Raw genomic sequence first — 17,697 nt, forward strand, 5'->3', positions numbered from 1 at the left:
GTTAGTCTATTTTCATCCATCATAGAATGATTATTCGCTTCTTTTTCTTTTCTTTTTGGATCATAATTCGATCAAAACTTCTCTAATTATCCTAATCTCAAGGAAAAATTCTTTGATTCTTCAACTTCGATGAAATAGGAATAGTTCCTTTCATTCTTTTACTACTACTATTATGTTACTACTATATTTTTATTAGTATATTTTACTCTATTTACATTTAAATGAAATATAATCGGATTCAAATATTTATTAGTTTTTATTGATTCCTGTCAAAAAGAAAAAGAAAGAATTTGAGTAGAAGGTCTTCTTTTTTAATGAATCTGTTTTTATGTTATTTCGTACTATCCAATTCCCTTTGTTTGGGATTATTTTCTCACAACACGAAGGGTAATTCAAAGAAATTATAAAATGGATTTTTGCCCATGTCTAGATCTGGAATAAGTGGAAATGTTATTGATAAGACTTTTTGATACGAACCTAGGACGACCTGCTCCTAAACCCGTATTATATTAGCCCGGATCTTTAATTAAGTTCAAGTTCTAATGGAATGGACCTCAACCCCTAACCAACCTGTGGTTAGAAACCTTGGTATAATGAAGACGCCACAATAGGGGATGGAAAACCTATTGATAAGTCAAGCTAAAACAACCAATTCTCTAATGGTGTTTTAGGTGTTCTCAAAGAACAAAGAGATAATTAATCTCACAAGTATTTTCTTAATCAAATCAAAGTTTAAAGTTATATTATTAATGAAAAATAAGCCTTTAAATAGGCTTTGAAAGAAACAAAATAAACCCTAAAAACCCTAGGAAAAACCGGCCACTCAATGAAGAATTCTACCTTGGCCAAAACTTTCCTTTTCCTAATCTAATTTGGATTAATTAATTCCTTTATTTTGAATTAGGAATTAATTAATTTACAAAGAAAATAATAAAATAATAAATTTCCTAATCTTATTTGTCCAGAAAATAAATAAATAGAAACTAAAAATAATGGTAGTTTCCTAAAACAAAAAGTAGAATAAAATTAGGAAACTAAAATACTAGCTTTTTGACTACATTGACTTTGACCAATTCTTTGACCAAATTGAGCTCCAAATCAGCTTCTAGATGCTTTGTAGGATGCCAAATAAACTGAATATGAAGGCCCACACGTTGCCCATGCTTGGAAAAATAAGAAAAGGCTAATACAGTAAAATACAGTAAAGCCAGCAAGCAATACAGCAAATTCGGCCAAATTGTTGAAGCTGTCCGTACAAGCCCTTTTTGATTGCATTTGAGGCTGCTTTAACTTGATTCCATGACCTCTTAGGCATATGTATTGAACCCATAAAGCATTGGAACCATTTCATGCTTCTCGGACTCCAAAAATGTACCAAAACCGTCACCCGGGTCCGTATCGGCTTCCACCACTTGGATGCTTAGAATAGGCTTTGTATCTTCAAGTATGGACAAGCTCTGTTGAGATTGATTACCTCCTGTATAAATACTTCCAGGTTGTCCTTAAATCTCTTAATTTGAGCTCTTGTGATTGGCCTAGTCTTCATCTGTGTCGAGTCAGCACCCCAGCGGGTTATCGGTTGAGCGGGCTCGGGCGGAATCACATCACCTTTTCAATTGTATCCAATATCTTATTGCGAATAATTCCAACAACTTCGGGAGAGAAATAGGCATTCACCTATTATTGAGAGGGTGCGATTTGATTTATTTGATTTATTTATTATTATTTTCTTTCTTATTTAGTTATTATATTAGTTATCATATTATAAAATATTATGTTATAATAAATTATAAAAATATATAATAAATTAATTATATTATAAATAAATTAATTACATTATAATAAATTATAATTAATAAATAATATATTTATTTATATATATTTATTATATATTTTTATTATAATTATAAATATTATATAATTATAATAAATTACAATTATCAATTATAAAGTTATAAATCAATTTTATATATTTTTTATATATTTAGTAATTTTTTCTTTTTTATAGTTATACTTTTTTATTTTACCGGTCTCAATCTTAAGAGAAAGACAGTCAGAATAGAAAAAAAAAATTATTGAAATAAATCTACACTTGTTGAAGGTGAAGTTTGTAAATGAAATAAACCCTTCTATCGTGTATCCTCGATTAATGCAACCTCAGATGCTTCAATTGTCGGTTTTAAAGTATTGAGCGAAAGGTTACCTATGGGTTAGGTCAAACCTACTCCACTAGTACCAATAAGGGGGCATAAGGGAAGAGGCACTACTCCTAGTGATATGAACCTAGGACGATCTGCTCCTAAACCCATATTATATTACCCCAGATTTACTTATGTTCAAGTTCTAATGGTCACCTTGACCCCTAACCAACCTGTGATTAGAAATCTTGGTATATAGTGAAGACGCCATAATAGGTGATGGAAGTCCTATTGATAAGTCAAAACTAAAACACTCATTCACTAATGGTGTTTTAGGTGTTCGAAAGAACAAAGAGAATCCAATCTCACAAATAATTTTCTGTATAAAATTCAAGCTTCCCCTTTTTCATTGAAATTAAGCCTTTAAATAGGCTTTTAATGAACAAAATAAAACCCTAAAAGGATTAGGAATTTCGGCCAACATAGAATCCAATTAGGAAATTGCCTAATTTCACATCCTTTCCTAATCTAATTTGGATTAATTAATTCCCTTATTTTGAAGTAGGAATTAATTAATTTACAATGAAAATAATAAAATAATAACTTTCCAAAACTTATTTGTCCAGCAAATAAATAAATAAAAACTCAAAAAAAGTCAAATGCAAATTAGAAAACAAGTTGACTAGTTTGACAACTAAGCTGACTTATATATGATGGGACGTCTATATTTAATGGTGATGTTATTTAAAGCCCTACAATCAACACACATCCTCTAAGAACCATCCTTTTTAGGTACCAGCAAAACAGGGACAGCACATGGACTTAAACTTTCACGAATGTATCCTTTATCAAGCAAATCACTTACCTATTTTTGCAGCTCCTTCGTTTCTTCGGGATTGGTTCTATATGCTGGTCTGTTTGGTACAGCAGCCCCTAGGACAAAGTCAATTTGATGTTCTATCTCTCGAATAGGTGGTAGTCCACTTGGAATCTCATTTGGGAAGACATCTCCAAATTCCTTCAAAAGAGAAATCATTGAACTTGGCAATTCAAGTTCTTCAAAGTTAGTTTGATCATTAAAATAGTTTTCTTTATATATCATGACCAGCAAGGGTTTCATACATTCAATAGCCTTATTAATATCCTCAAAACTCAAATAAAAATTCTGGTTTTTCCTCTCTTTTCTTACTTTTCTTTTTCTTTCCTCGGTTTGGCTCTCATTGGCGAAAATTTCCAGATTGTTGGTGTTCTTGGGTTTGCTCTCTTTTCTCACCTCCCTCTAGGCTTTCTCTTGGTTTTTCCACTCGATCTGAGTTTTAGAAAGCTTGCCTTGATCAGCAACCAAAATCTCACCTTCTTGAAAGGATGGTGAAGCCGTTGGTGCCATACTTGTTTTTTCCTTGAGTTTTTCGGCCTCCCTCCTTTATTGCATTTGTAGTTGATCTTTGTAGACCTCCAGCTTGATTTTCTTCCCTTTAAACCTGAAAACAACACTATTTTCTCGACCAAAATGAGTAGCATCTTTGTCAAATTGCAATGGTATACCTAGTAAAATATGTCCGGCACACACTGGTACAATGTCACACAAGACAACATTCTCATACCTACCTATATTAAATTTAGCTTTGGCTTGCTTATTTACCCTCATCTCACCACTATCATTTAACCATTGTAACCTATAGGGTTCTGGATGTTTAATTGTTTTCAAGCCTAATTTATAAACTACAAGATTACTTATCACGTTGGTACAACTCCCACTATCTATAATCATGCAACAAATTTTACCTTGTATTTCGCAGTGAGTGTGGAAGATGTTTTCTCTTTGTATCTGCTCTTCATCTTTGTAGACAGCAAGTACTCTCCTTGAAACCAAGCTCAACTCGGCATTAGATGTGTCTACTAGTTCAGCTTCATCATCATTCCATTCCTCCTCTTGTTCAGTTTCAGCTCACCATCACCCTTTAATACGATGATTCTTCTATTTGGGCATTGGCTGGCTATGTGTCATCTTCCTTGGCACTTTAAACAAATTATTTCTCTAGATTTTTGAGGTTTAGGAGCAGATTTTATCTCACCTCTAAGTGCTTGGACAGATTCGGTCTTGGCCTCCCTTTTTGACTGGTTGGTACTTTCTTCTCCAGCTTTCGGTTTTTGTTTGATTTCATTAGCTGAATTGTTTCTCCAGCCACTTGAATTGATTCTCCTGCTGCTGGAAGCACCTCCAAGCCGTGATCCTACTCCCCTCCTCTTGAATTGGTGTTCAAGCTTAAGGGCTACATGCAACATCTCCTCTAACTCCAAGTATTGTTGCAATTCAAGCTGGTTGGCAATGTCACGGTTCAAACCACCAAGAAATCTCGCCATTGTTGGCTCCCTATCCTCATTCATATTTAGCCTCATCATGAGCATCTCCATCTCTTTGTAATAATCCTCCACGAACCTACTTCCTTGAGACAAAGATTGAAGCCTTTGATGTAGCAACGTATGATAGTGTGATGGTACAAATCGCTTCCTCATGGCTCCTTTCATTTGTCGCCATGTAGTGATCAAGTCATCACCAACTTTTCTTCAGGTATTTTGCTCATTTGTCCACCATTGGAGTGCATAATGACCAAACTCCATTACTGCCAATTTCACCTTCTTACCCTCTGAATAATTATGGTAGTCGAATATCATCTCCATCTTTTCTTCCGACACCAAATATGCCTCGGGATCACTTTTTCCCATGAATGGTGGGATGTTGATCTTGATATTGCTAAGATTGTCATCTGTTTCTTCCCTCCTATACCTTCCATAGCCAGCTCTCTCTTGGACAGCAAAGATTTCGTCCATGCCTTCCTCAAAGTCTCCACCGAAATTCTCCTCCTCAAATTCCTCTCTCGGTCTGTCACGGCCTCCTCATCCTCGACCTCGAACTCCACCTTCATGGAATTCTTGCCTATTTCTTATGTTCGGAATTCCTTGGGAAACTTCTAGACTTCCCATCCTTTGATTCATGTGCTCAACTTGAGCACTCACACGCTGTAATTGTTCCATAACAGCTTTCAATTCCGTTTGCTCACCACTCCCAGTAGCTCGTGGATCACCATGAAATCCTACAGACTCCTCTTCATTAATTCTCAGTGGTGTGTCTCCTCTTCTTATTCTAGAATCTGCCATGTTAGTAAAATACTGCAAAAATAAAATAAATCCTCACAATATTCACTCCCTCACGTGTTTCACTCAAACAAGGTCTTGACACTCGTGTTTCCGCACTAGTTTCGGCTTTTACCCTCTTTTAAGCTCATACTCTCTTGCCTTTTTTTTTCCACTCAAAGAATTAACTCAATGTTCTAATTAAAACACCCATAAAATAGCAATTAGATTACAAGTATGTTTTAATTAAACTTATCAATAAAACAGTAGCTAAAGGTAGGCAATACCGAAAGAATTCAACAAAACCTAGTTTCGGCTTTTCTAGCCAAAATAAAGCAAATTAATGGGAAAACTTTGGAATTTTGAATAACTGGACCAGAGGGTAATAGATTATGAGTTCAAGAATAAAATTCTAGAAAAATAAATTCAAATACGAACAAGAATCAAAGAGAACAAAAATATAGAAAAGTGTTGGTTGTTGTTCTTGTAATTCAAGTTTTGTATCAAATCCTTTTACTAATTTTAATCCAAATAATTTAGCACTCAAACTCAAATATCCAACAGCAAAAATAATTCTCCAGCAACTCTAAATATGTAACAAATAGTCAACAATGCAGCAGCTCAAAGAAATTTCCAGCAACACCAAATTCAACACACCCGAATTTTTTTTTTTTTCACTCACTGAGTATCAGACACATCTGAAGTAGCAAGAATAAATAACAAATTTGCAATTCCAACTCCAAAAATTCACCAAACCCGTAACCTCCAAATAAACACAAATGTGCAGCTTTTTTTTTTTTTAAATGTTACCGCAAACTCTTTAATTTTTTTTTTAATAGATGAATGCAAATATTTAAGACTAAAACAGCAAAGAAAAATCAACAATAACCAAATTAAAAGAACAATGATGAAAGACAACCAACAAACTAGGAAACAAAAAATACGGTAAAACTAGGAAATCCTAATTCAACTAGGAATGAAATTTTTTTAAATTTTTTAAATTTTTTTTAAGATGCAGAACATGTATGGGATGGATGCAACCTTAACCTAATGCTAAAATTGCAGAATAACACAAAAACAAATAAAGCAAATAAAGATAGATCAAACCTGAACAAAATTTGGCTCTGATACCAAATGATACGAACGTAGGACGACCTGCTCCTAAACCCATATATATTAGCCCGGATCTAATTATGTTCAACTTCTAATGGTCACCTTGACCCCCAACCAACCTGTGATTAGAAACCTTGATATATAGTGAAGACGCCACAATAGGTCATGGAAGTCCTATTGATAAGTCAAAACTAAAACACTCATTCACTAATGGTGTTTTAGGTGTTCAAAAGAACAAAGAGAATTCAATCTCACAAATAATTTTCTATATAAAATTCAAGCTTCCCCTTTTTCATTGAAAATAAGCCTTTAAATATGCTTTGAATGAACAAAATAAAACCCTAAAAGGATTAGGAAATTTCGGCCAACATAAAATCCAATTAGGAAATTGCCTAATTTCACATCCTTTCCTAATCTAATTTGGATTAATTAATTCCTTTATTTTGAAGTAGGAATTAATTAATTTACAATGAAAATAATAAAATAATAACTTTCCTAAACTTATTTGTCCAGCAAATAAATAAATAAAAACCCAAAAAAAGTCGAAAGCAAGTTAGAAAACAAGTTGACTAGTTTGACAACTAAGTTGACTTATGTCTGATGTCCGAGCTAATTTATATCTGTCTGAGCTAACTTATGTCTGTCCAAGCTAACTTAGGTATGCCTGATGTCCGAACTAAGTTATGTCTAATGTCCGAGGTCCGAGGTCAGATGTCTGAGGCATGGGTGTCCAATGTAAAATGTCCGATGTATCAGCCTCAACCACTTGGATGCTTAAAACAGGTCTTTTATCTTTAGGTATGGATAAGCCTTTTTGAGAATGAATTACTTTCTGGATAAAGGCAGTAAGGTTGTCCTTAAACCTGTTAGCTTGAGCCCTAGTGATCGGTCCAGTCTTCATCCATATCGGATCAGTACCCCAGTGAGTTGTCGGTTGTGCGAGCTCGGATGGATTCACATCACCTAGGAATCAACAACGCGAAAACTTTGGTATAAATTATACCTTTTCTTTATCAGGATCGGGACTAACAAGAATGGTTTGGACAACAAACATCCATCTTGTTTGTATTTTGGATACCCATATAACCATCGAAGACTGTTGAAGTGACTAATTCCTGGAAATTAAGAGGCTTTGAAGACAAAGAAATTGTTGGAGTCACCCTTTTTTTATTTTATCAAGTACCAATATGCTTGATGTTAAGGAAAGGTTTTTTACAAGAAGGTTGGCTAGAGATTTCTTGTAAAAACACTAGCCCCCCTCAGTTTATAATGAGACTATTTCATTTTAATCTTTGTGGATTCCATGTATTATTCTCATTATGCACATAAAGGAGGAGCTGTATGAGATGAAAATATCATGTATGGTTTTGAAACAGAGATTCTTTGAATCAAACAACGACCGTAATGGATGTCAGCTTAATCCAAAGGAAATTATGCAGAAGCATTACAGAATTATTATGAAGCTATGCGATTAGAAATCGATCCCTATTATCGAAGTTATATACTCTATAATATAGGGCTTATCCACACAGGGAACGGAGAACATATGAAAGCTTTGGAATATTATTTTCGAGCACTAGAGTGGAACCCATTCTTACCACAAGCTTTTAATAATATGGCTGTGATCTATCATTATGTGCGACTATCTCCATTATAGAAAGGGAAAGAAATAGCAAATCTGTTAATAAATACTAGAAAAAATAGGCTTTCTACATATGTATGATCCCAAACAATGATTTTTTTCAGCTATAGTAAAGAAATGCACTTCATAGAAGTGGAAATATGACTAAATTGGTATGCCTAGATGCTTTATTCTATGGATAAAGGGTCTAATTGAAAAGGAAGCATCGTAAAGATCAATTTGCAAGATTTTAGGCCGATACAATAACAACTGCTTACTTATGTCATGATATGAGATAGAAGTTAGGAATCCACTTATGTAAGAGTTGATCCCCTAAGGTATTAAGCAGTGGTGTAACATCAGATCCCAACAATAGTAAGTCTTTTCCTTCTTATGAAGAAAGTATTTTTCAAAGATTCTACATAAATTTATATATGAAACTGAGATAGTTACCTTTCAAAAAATTCTAATGATAGTGGAAATACTTATGCTTTATGAAGGTGGGAGAAAAGATAAAACTGATTAATCATTAAGCAAAATTAACGTTTAAAACTCATAACCTCTTTTGGTTAACTCGAGAGAAAAAAATGCGATAGATCCATTAGAAATCTTATTCAATTATCTATGGTAGATTAAAAAATGAGATACTAAAATAATTTGATTGCTGTGCCATATGAGGTTGGAAACTCTCAAGCACTGCTCTAAGGGAAGGAATTTACCCATCTATTCCGACCGGGGAGAAGAGGCCATTCGACAAGGAGATTTTGAAATTGCAGAGGCTTGGTTCGACCACACTGCCGAGTATTGGAAACTAGCTATAGCACTTACTCTTGGGAATTATATTGAAGTGTAAAATTGGCTGAAGATCACAGGGCATTTCAAATAAGAACACTATTTTATTCTAACTATTAATCTTGATCAAACCTGTATTTTCCCAATGGATACAATCGGCTCATGGTAAAACTTATATTGGTTCGATGTACTTTTATCTTCAACGAATGGTCCCGCGTTCAATGCAGGTAGAAGCATATGGTTGCCTGGTTGGTTAAATGTTGTTAATGAGAATAACAATTCACTATTCTTAATAATAGGACCTGGAGACTTCTTGGAAGGGGCTTTAGATGCATGTGGTTCTAAGTTAATGCCAGATAAAAAGGATTTTGGTTATAGTTTTCCTTGTGACGGTCTGGGACAAGGTGCTCGGCTTGGGACGCATTTTATTTGGTGGTTTTTTGGATGTTAAGTACCATTGGATGGGTGACTTTTTATTGGCATTGGAAGCACATCACATTATGCTAGGGTAAGGTTTCCCATTTTAATGAGTCTTCCATTTATTGGATGGGATGGTTAAAATATTATTTATGGTTAAACTCTTCACAACTTATCAATGGAAATAACCCTTTTGGTATGAAAAGTTTATTGGTTTGGGCGTGGATGTTTTTATTTGGACATCTTATTTGGGCTATTGGGTTTATGTTCTTAATTTCCTGGCGTGGATATTGGTAGGAATTGATTAAAACTTTAGCATCTCATGAATGAAAAGCTTTGGCTAATTTGATTTAATGGAGAGATAAACCGGTGGCTCTTTCCATTATGCAAGTAAGATTGGTCGGGTTAGCCCACTTTCTACAAGTTATATATTCACTTATGCGGCTTTCTTGATTGCCTCTACATCAGGCAAATTTGGTTAACTCTTTTTTTTTATGTGTTGTATTATCCTCGATAATATCATTTCTTTCGGTGGAGAAGGGGGATTGCCTTCTTATATTTCTACGTCTGAGATCCGACTTGTATCATTGAAACTAAACTAATAGGAATTGAACCATTATGGCAAGAAAAAGTTTGATTCAAAGGGAGAAGAAGAGGCAAAAATTACAACAAAAATATCATTTGATTCGTCGATCCTCAGAAAAAGAAATAAGCAAAGTTCTGTCATTGAGTGAAAAATGGGAAATTCATGGAAAGTTATAATCCCCACCCCGTAACGGTGCACCTACACACCTTCATCAACGTTGTTTTTCAATTGCAAGACTGAGAGCTAACTATCGAGACTTCAGTTTATCTGGACACATACTTCAAGAAATGGTTTATGCATTTCATTGCCCAGAGCAACAAGATCGAGTTGGTAAGGATTAAACTATCTCTTCGTTTTTCTATTCATTTCTATGATCGATGATCATAGAGGGCCCCTTTACCATTTTGTATAAATGGGCTATCCTATTTGTACAGATATGGTCGAGGGGCGCATTCAATCCTTGTTTCACACTTGTCTTTTCATCGCGGGGTAGAGCAGCTTGGTAGCTTGCAAGGCTCATAACCTTGAGGTCACGGGTTCAAATCCCATCTCTACAACATTTTTTTGACAAAAAATTTTAGGTTTCGTTTTGTTAATTTGTTAACTAGGAATTAATTACCGGTTTTCTTTGGGAGCGGGAGAAAAAGAAGGGGGTATAGAACCAATATACTATTCTGATAAACTTTACTTAATCCTTTATTCTATTAACTTAAATACATTAAGTTATTATTCCGGGCGGATAGCGGGAATCGAACCCGCATCTTCTCCCTGGCAAAGAGAAATTTTACCATTCGACTATATCCGCATCTTTTTTTTCGTTCCTGATATGAAATGTATAGATTATATTAGAGCAGAGCTAGACCAAATACTCTCTTTCATTTTTATATTTCATGTTATTTACAGTATATATAATTATATATATAATATAATTTTAAAATTTATTATATTATGATATATGGTGGATAAAAAAATAAATAACCTTTTTTTCGTTTATATATCTTATTATATATTTATATATTATATTTTATTTCGAGATAATATTTGTTTATATAGATTATATATAATTTATAATACATATTTATTTCATATTTATATAAAAAAAATTTACAAAACAAATACATAAATACAATAAGTTTGACCCTTCCCTCTAATTTTTAGAATTTTTTCTTTATTTGTATTTTATTTTTGGGGCTTATATCGAATTTTAATGTGTCTCATAACCTGAAAGAATGCAGGGAGGGGTCAGTTGTAGATCTAAATCGAATAGGTTTAAGAGATGAGAAAATTAAGGATACGCACCAAAAAGACTAATCCAATCCATAATGATGTACCGGAAAATACAACATTTTTGTTACTCGCCCAACCATCAAGAGAAGCAAAAACAACAGGTACACTAATCAGTAAGATTGATGAAGTAGCAATTAATGCAAAAACAGCCAATTGGAAAGCAATAGCCATGTTTCTAATCCTCCAATCTACCAACAGAAGAATTATACTATTTGATATCTTTATCAGCCAAAAAATTATTAAAAAAAAAAATGCATCATAGAAGTATTTTAACATGACTCCATCATTGATTCTATATGACTTATTACCAACTTTTACCATTTTTTTTTTATTAAGGCATAGAATTGAGGGTGGTTATTTTACTTTACAAAAGGGCATGCTGGATCATGCATCTATATATATACAGACAGATAGGCCTATAGATTCATACACGATATCTTTCTATAGATAGTAATGGTATTAACTTATATGTCCATGTTCTACTCAGCAGAAAAAAAATAAAATAGAAATTAGCTTTCAGAGAGATGGCCGAGTGGTTGATAGCTCCGTTCCTGAAAACCAGTATAGTTTGAAACAAAGAACTATCGAGGGTTCGAATGCTTCTCTCTCCTTTCTTGGCTTGGTGAATAGATTTGTTGCTTTTCTTTATTTTATTGGTTTTTCCCTTTCAGTATCATAAAGGGGAATGGCTCGGCTAAGTGGGATAGCCGAACAAGAAAAAAAAAAGATTAGATATAAATGGGTTGAAAAGAAGGGAAAAATGAATACTTTTTAAATCTGACTTGACCCACCCAACCTAATATGCATGGTGGAATCAAATTGATTCCTACTTTAAGCATCAGGCTTCCTGTCTCAATTAAAAGGAGTCATAGAAAGAACAGGTTCAAAATCACGATCAATTCTTTTTTCAAATCCTGCAGCAGCTGCACAAGCCCTTCCCACATGCCATAAATGACCTACGAATACTAGAACAAAATGAGAGGTAGCTAGCCTAATTCTAGGAGAGACATAATTGACTAAATTGATCTCGGTCGTTATGCCCCCCATGGAATTTAAAGAACCTAAAGGAGCATGAGTCATATATTCTGTAGAACACCATTCTTGCCAGGGGTGGATGCCTTTTTTCAGTCTACTCAAGTCCAAACCGTTGGGGCCCCTTAGAGGTTCTAACCAGGGATCACGTAGATCCCAAAAAATTTATAGCTTCTCCTCCAAAAATAACTTCCCCAATGGGGGAGTGCATTAGATATTTACCTAAACCGGTAGGTCCTTAAGCAGATCCCATGTTAGCCCCAAGATGTTGGTCTCTAACTAGAAAAGTAAATGCTTAAGCTTGAGAAGCTTCCGGTCAAGTAGGCCCATAAACTCACTATGATAAGCAATATTATTGAACCAGACAAAGCAACAATCAATAAAACCAAAAACAGATAAAGCACCTAAACTATAAGACAAATAAGCCTCTCCAGATTATATAAGTGCACGGAGAGCCCATGCAAAGGGTTTGGTTAAGATATGCCATATTCCACCAAGTATACAAATGGAACTTAACCATACATGCCCTCCAATTATATCTTCTAAATCTTCCACACTAACAATTCACTCCTTTCACCCAAAAAGGGATTTTAATAAATAACCAAATACAATACTTGGGCTAAGTAAGCATCAAGTTGGTAATTTTTCTTACATCTCCCCCCCCCCCGGCGGAGGAGCCCAGGTATCATATACACATAAAGAGCCTTTAATAGTAGAAGAAAAGCACCTATGCTTAACAAGATTAAGTGAAATCCCAAAATTGTAGTCATTTTATTTCTATCTTTCCATATGTAACCGAAGAATGGAAAAGATTCTTCAAGAGTTTCAGGTCCCAAAGTGCATGATAAATACCGCAAAAGGCCAATACTACAAAGGAAAATGGGTTTCAGTAGCACCATGAATAGCGCATAGTAGAGCAATGCCCAATACCGCAGCAACTCCCATGATATGAAATGGGTTCAATGTCCAATTATGAAACCCTTGGAAAAAGAGGATGAATTGAAATATAGCCGCTACACCAAAACTTGGCGCAAGGAACCAACTAGACTGACCTAGCGGATAAATCTGGAATACAGAAACAAAAATCACAATTGGACCGAAGAATGCAATTGTATTATAAGGTTTGTAACTAAACAGATCGAGCAAGTTCAAATTGACGTAACATGAAACCTATTAGTTCGAAAGCATTGTGAAGAGCAATAAAAGTCAGTAGACTGCCTAATTGACACCAACGAGTAAAATCTCCTTGTGCTTCAGGGCCCCATAGTAACAACAAAAAGTGTGCTAAACTATTAGCAGGAGTAGAAACTACAGCGGTTAAGAAGTTGCAGTCTTCCAAAGAGGAACTTGCTAATTCATGGGTGTACCATGAAGTTACAAAGGTTGTACATGTAAACTAAAACCCTAAGCAGAAATAAGCAAAAGGAAAGAGCAATAGACTGGACCAACCTACAAAAACGAAATGGTTCCTCCATAACCAGTCATCCATAATATCAAATAAATCATTTTTGTCTTTGGTAAATTTACCAAGGGCTATAGTCATAGTTATCCTCCTATTCAACTACTTCAACCATGTTCGAGCACCTCGTAGCATTTTCAGAATGTTGGGGCTTCTATCATTTATGTATGATTTGATTTCTCATCCATTGCCCCTTCTTTCAAATAGGTTTTGAATATAAAAAAATTTATTGGTCTCTAACTCAACCTAGTAAAGTAAAATCCCTGAACTCAATTCGATTATCCTTTCCTATTCTGAATAACCACCTGAACCATGAATTGTCTTATGACTCATCAATCAAATAGATGCATTTTTGATTTGATTTGAAAAGAATTGTTCAAGAAACAAGCGATCCCTTTTCTTGCTACTGATAGATCCCCATATATATTCCTCCAGTTCCATCAACTAATCTTATTCTTGAATCCCATTGGAAAAATTAATAAAAATAAGAATTTGTATGTCTTAAACTAAACTATAGTATCATATATTTTATTACTTTCTATTTTACTCTTTCATTTTCTTTTGATAAACTTCCTATTCTAGTTATTTTACTCTATTATTTATATTTAATTAAATTAATAGGGTATTGAATTTAATAATAGGAGACTATAAATAAAAGTCTCTTTCTTGCATCCATTTTCCATCCGATTATTAGGAAAAAATATTGTATGTATCCATATGGATGGAAATATTTGTTATGTTAAACCTTGATCTGATAGATATCTATCAAAGTATCTAAAATAGATACTTATAAATTATGAAATATATATAATAAAATAGAAAGTGATCTTGTCCTGTGTGCTGGAATCAAAGAAAGGTATTTTTAACGCCTCTTATGTATGTTGTGCTTGGAATAAATCTTTCACTGTAAAGTAAGGGAATGGAATGGAATTCCTATACAACATCTAGAAACAAGAAGACTTAATTGGAAATATTGACAGTGATGCGAATCCGCCCGAGCTTGCATAACCGACAACTCACTGGGGTACTGATCTGATACGGATGAAGACTGGACTGATCACTAGGGCTCAAACTAAAAGGTTTAAGGACAACCTTGCTGCCTTTATCCAAAACATAATTCATTCTCAAAAGGGCTTGTCGATACCTCAAGATAAAAGATCTATTTTAAGCATCCAAGTGGTGAAGGCTGATACATCGGACATTTTGTATCGGACACCCATGCCTCGGACATCTGACCTCAGACTTCGGAGATCAGACATAACTTAGTTTAGACATCGGACAGATATAAGTTAGCTCGGACAGATATAAGTTAGCTCGAACATCAGGCAGACGTAAGTTAGCTCGGACATCAGACATAAGTTAGCTTAGTTGTCAAACTAGTCAACACGTTTTCTAATTTGCGTTTGATTTTTTTTTTGGATTTTTATTTATTTATTTGCTGGACAAATAAGTTTAGGAAAGTTATTATTTTATTATTTTCATTGTAAATTAATTAATTCCTACTTTAAAATAAGGGAATTAATTAATCCAAATTAGATTAGGAAAGGATGTGAAATTAGGCAATTTCCTAATTGGATTCTATGTTGGCCGAAATTTCCTAATCCATTTAGGGTTTTATTTTGTTCATTCAAAGCCTATTTAAAGGCTTATTTTCAATGAGAAAAGAAGCTTGAATTTTATATAGAAAATTATTTGTGAGATTGAATTCTCTTTGTTCTTTTGAATACCTAAAACACCATTACTGAATGAGTGTTTTAGTTTTGACTTATCAATAGGACTTACATCACCTATTGTAGCGTCTTCACTACATTAGAACTTGAACATAATTAGATCCGGGCTAATATAATACGGGTTTAGGAGCAGGTCATCCTAGGTTCGTATCATTTGGTATAGAGACAAATTTTGTTTAGGTTAGATCTATCTTTATTTGCTTTATTTGTTTTGTGTTATTCTGCAATTTTAGCATTAGGTTAAGGTTGCATCCATCCCATACATGTTCTGCATCATAAAAAAAAAAGAAAAAAAAAATTCTTTCATAGTTTTATCGTATTTTTGTTTCCTACGTTGTTGGTTACTTTTCATCATTGTTCTTGTTAATTTTGGTTTTTGTTGATTTTCCTTTGCTGTTTTAGTCTTAAATATTTGCATTCATATATTCAAAAAAAAAAAAAAAGGAAGGGTTTGCAGCAACATATAACAAAAAAAAAAAAAAATCGTACAATTTGAATTTTTGATTGGGAGGTCACAGGTTTGGTGTTTGTTTTGGAGTTGGAATTGAAATTTTGGTAATTATTCTTACTGCTGCAGTTGTTTATGTTCTGTGAGTGAAAAAAGAAAATAAAAAAAAAGAAGAGGTAAAGCCGAATAAAAAAAAAAAATTTGGGTTTGTTGGTGTTGAAATATGAGTTTGGGAACTTGTTTGATTTGGAGATTTGATTTGTGATATTTTGAGTTTCTGGAGAATTATTTTGTTGGATATTTGGATTTTGGGTGCTTAAATTATTTGGATTAAAATTAGTTAAAGGATTTGATACAAAACTTGAATTACAAGAACAACAACCAACACTTTTCTATATTTTTGTTCTCTTTGATTATTGTTCGGATTTGAATTTATTTTTCTAGAATTTTATTCTTGAACTCATAATATATTACTATCTGGTTCAGTTCTTCAAAATTCCAAAGTTTTCTCATTAATTTGCTTTATTTTACCTAGAAAAGCCGAAAACTAGGTTTTGTTGAATTCCTTCAGTATTGCCTAGTTTTTTTGCTACTGTTTTGTTGATAAGTTTAATTAAAACATACTTATGATCTAATTGCTGTTTTTTGGGTGTTTTAATTAGAACTTTGAGATAATTAATTGAGAGAAAAAAGGCAAGAGAGTGTGAGCACAAAAGAGGGTTAAAAGCCGAAACTAGTGTGCAAACACGAGTGTCAAGTTCTTAATTGAGTGAAACACGTGAGGGAGTGATATTTGGTGAGAATTTATTTTATTTTGCATTATTTATACTAACATGGCAGATTCAAGGGTGAGAAGAGGAGATCCACCTTTGAGAATTAATGAAGAAGAGTCCGTAGGATTCCATGGTGGTTCTTGAGCTCCGGGGAGTGGTGAACAAACGGACATGAGGGCTGTCTTAGAGCAACTACAGCAGATGAATACTCAATTTGACCATTTAAATTAGAGGATAAATATGTTAGAAACATCCTAAGGAGTGTCGAATATAAGGATAGATGCTCATGGAAGCCGAGGTCGAGGTCGACGAGGCCATGGCCGGCCAAGAGAGGAGTTTGAGGAGGAAAATGTCGGAGATGCTTTTGAAGAAAGAATGGATGAAACACTTGCTGTCCAAGAGAGGCTAGGCCATGGGAGGCATAGGGGATGATGATCTTGGCAACATCAAGGTAAATATTCCACCATTCATGGGTAAAAGTGATCCGGAAGCATATTTGGAATGGGAGGAGAGAATGGAGATGATCTTTGATTGCCATAACTATTCGGAGGCCAAGAAGGTGAAATTGGCAGCAATGGAGTTCGGTCATTATGCACTTCAATGGTGGACAAATGAGTAAAATACCCGAAGAAGAGTTGGTGATGACTTGATCACTACATGCGACAAATGAAAGGAGCCATGAGGAAGCGATATGTACCATCACACTATCATAGGTTGCTGCATCAAAGGCTTCAATTTTTATCTCAAGGAAGTAGGTCTATGGAGGATTATTACGGGGAGATGGAGATGCTTATGATGAGGCTAAGCATGAATGAGGATAGAGAAGCAACTATGGCAAGGTTCCTTGGTGGTTTGAATGGTGACATAGCCAATCAACTAGAATTGCAACAATATGTGGAATTGGAGGAAATGTTGCATGTGGCTATCAAACTTGAGCATCAATTCAAGAGGAGAGGTGTCAACTCAAGGTTTGGAGGTGTTTCCAACAGCGGAAGATCAATTCCAAGTGGCTGGAGAAGCAATCCTACCTATGAAAGCAAGCCAAAGTTGAAGGTGGGGGAAGAAAGCTCCAATCGGCCAAAGAAAGAGCATAAAACCGAATCTATCCAAGTCCATAAAAATGAGGTAAAATCTGATCCTAAACCTTCAAGATCAAGAGAAATAAT

General features: G+C 34.3%; 2 pseudogenes; one reads left to right on the forward strand and one right to left on the reverse strand.

Annotated features, from left to right (window-relative positions):
• The first annotated feature begins 8,680 nt into the window (after positions 1-8,680).
• LOC132803685 (photosystem I P700 chlorophyll a apoprotein A2-like) lies at positions 8,681-9,902 on the forward strand (annotated as a pseudogene).
• A 3,086-nt stretch (positions 9,903-12,988) lies between these two features.
• On the reverse strand, positions 12,989-13,755 carry LOC132803686 (photosystem II D2 protein-like; annotated as a pseudogene).
• Positions 13,756-17,697: the final 3,942 nt, after the last annotated feature.

Source organism: Ziziphus jujuba, chromosome 5, assembly GCF_031755915.1.
Source record: "Ziziphus jujuba cultivar Dongzao chromosome 5, ASM3175591v1".
NCBI lineage: Eukaryota > Viridiplantae > Streptophyta > Magnoliopsida > Rosales > Rhamnaceae > Ziziphus > Ziziphus jujuba.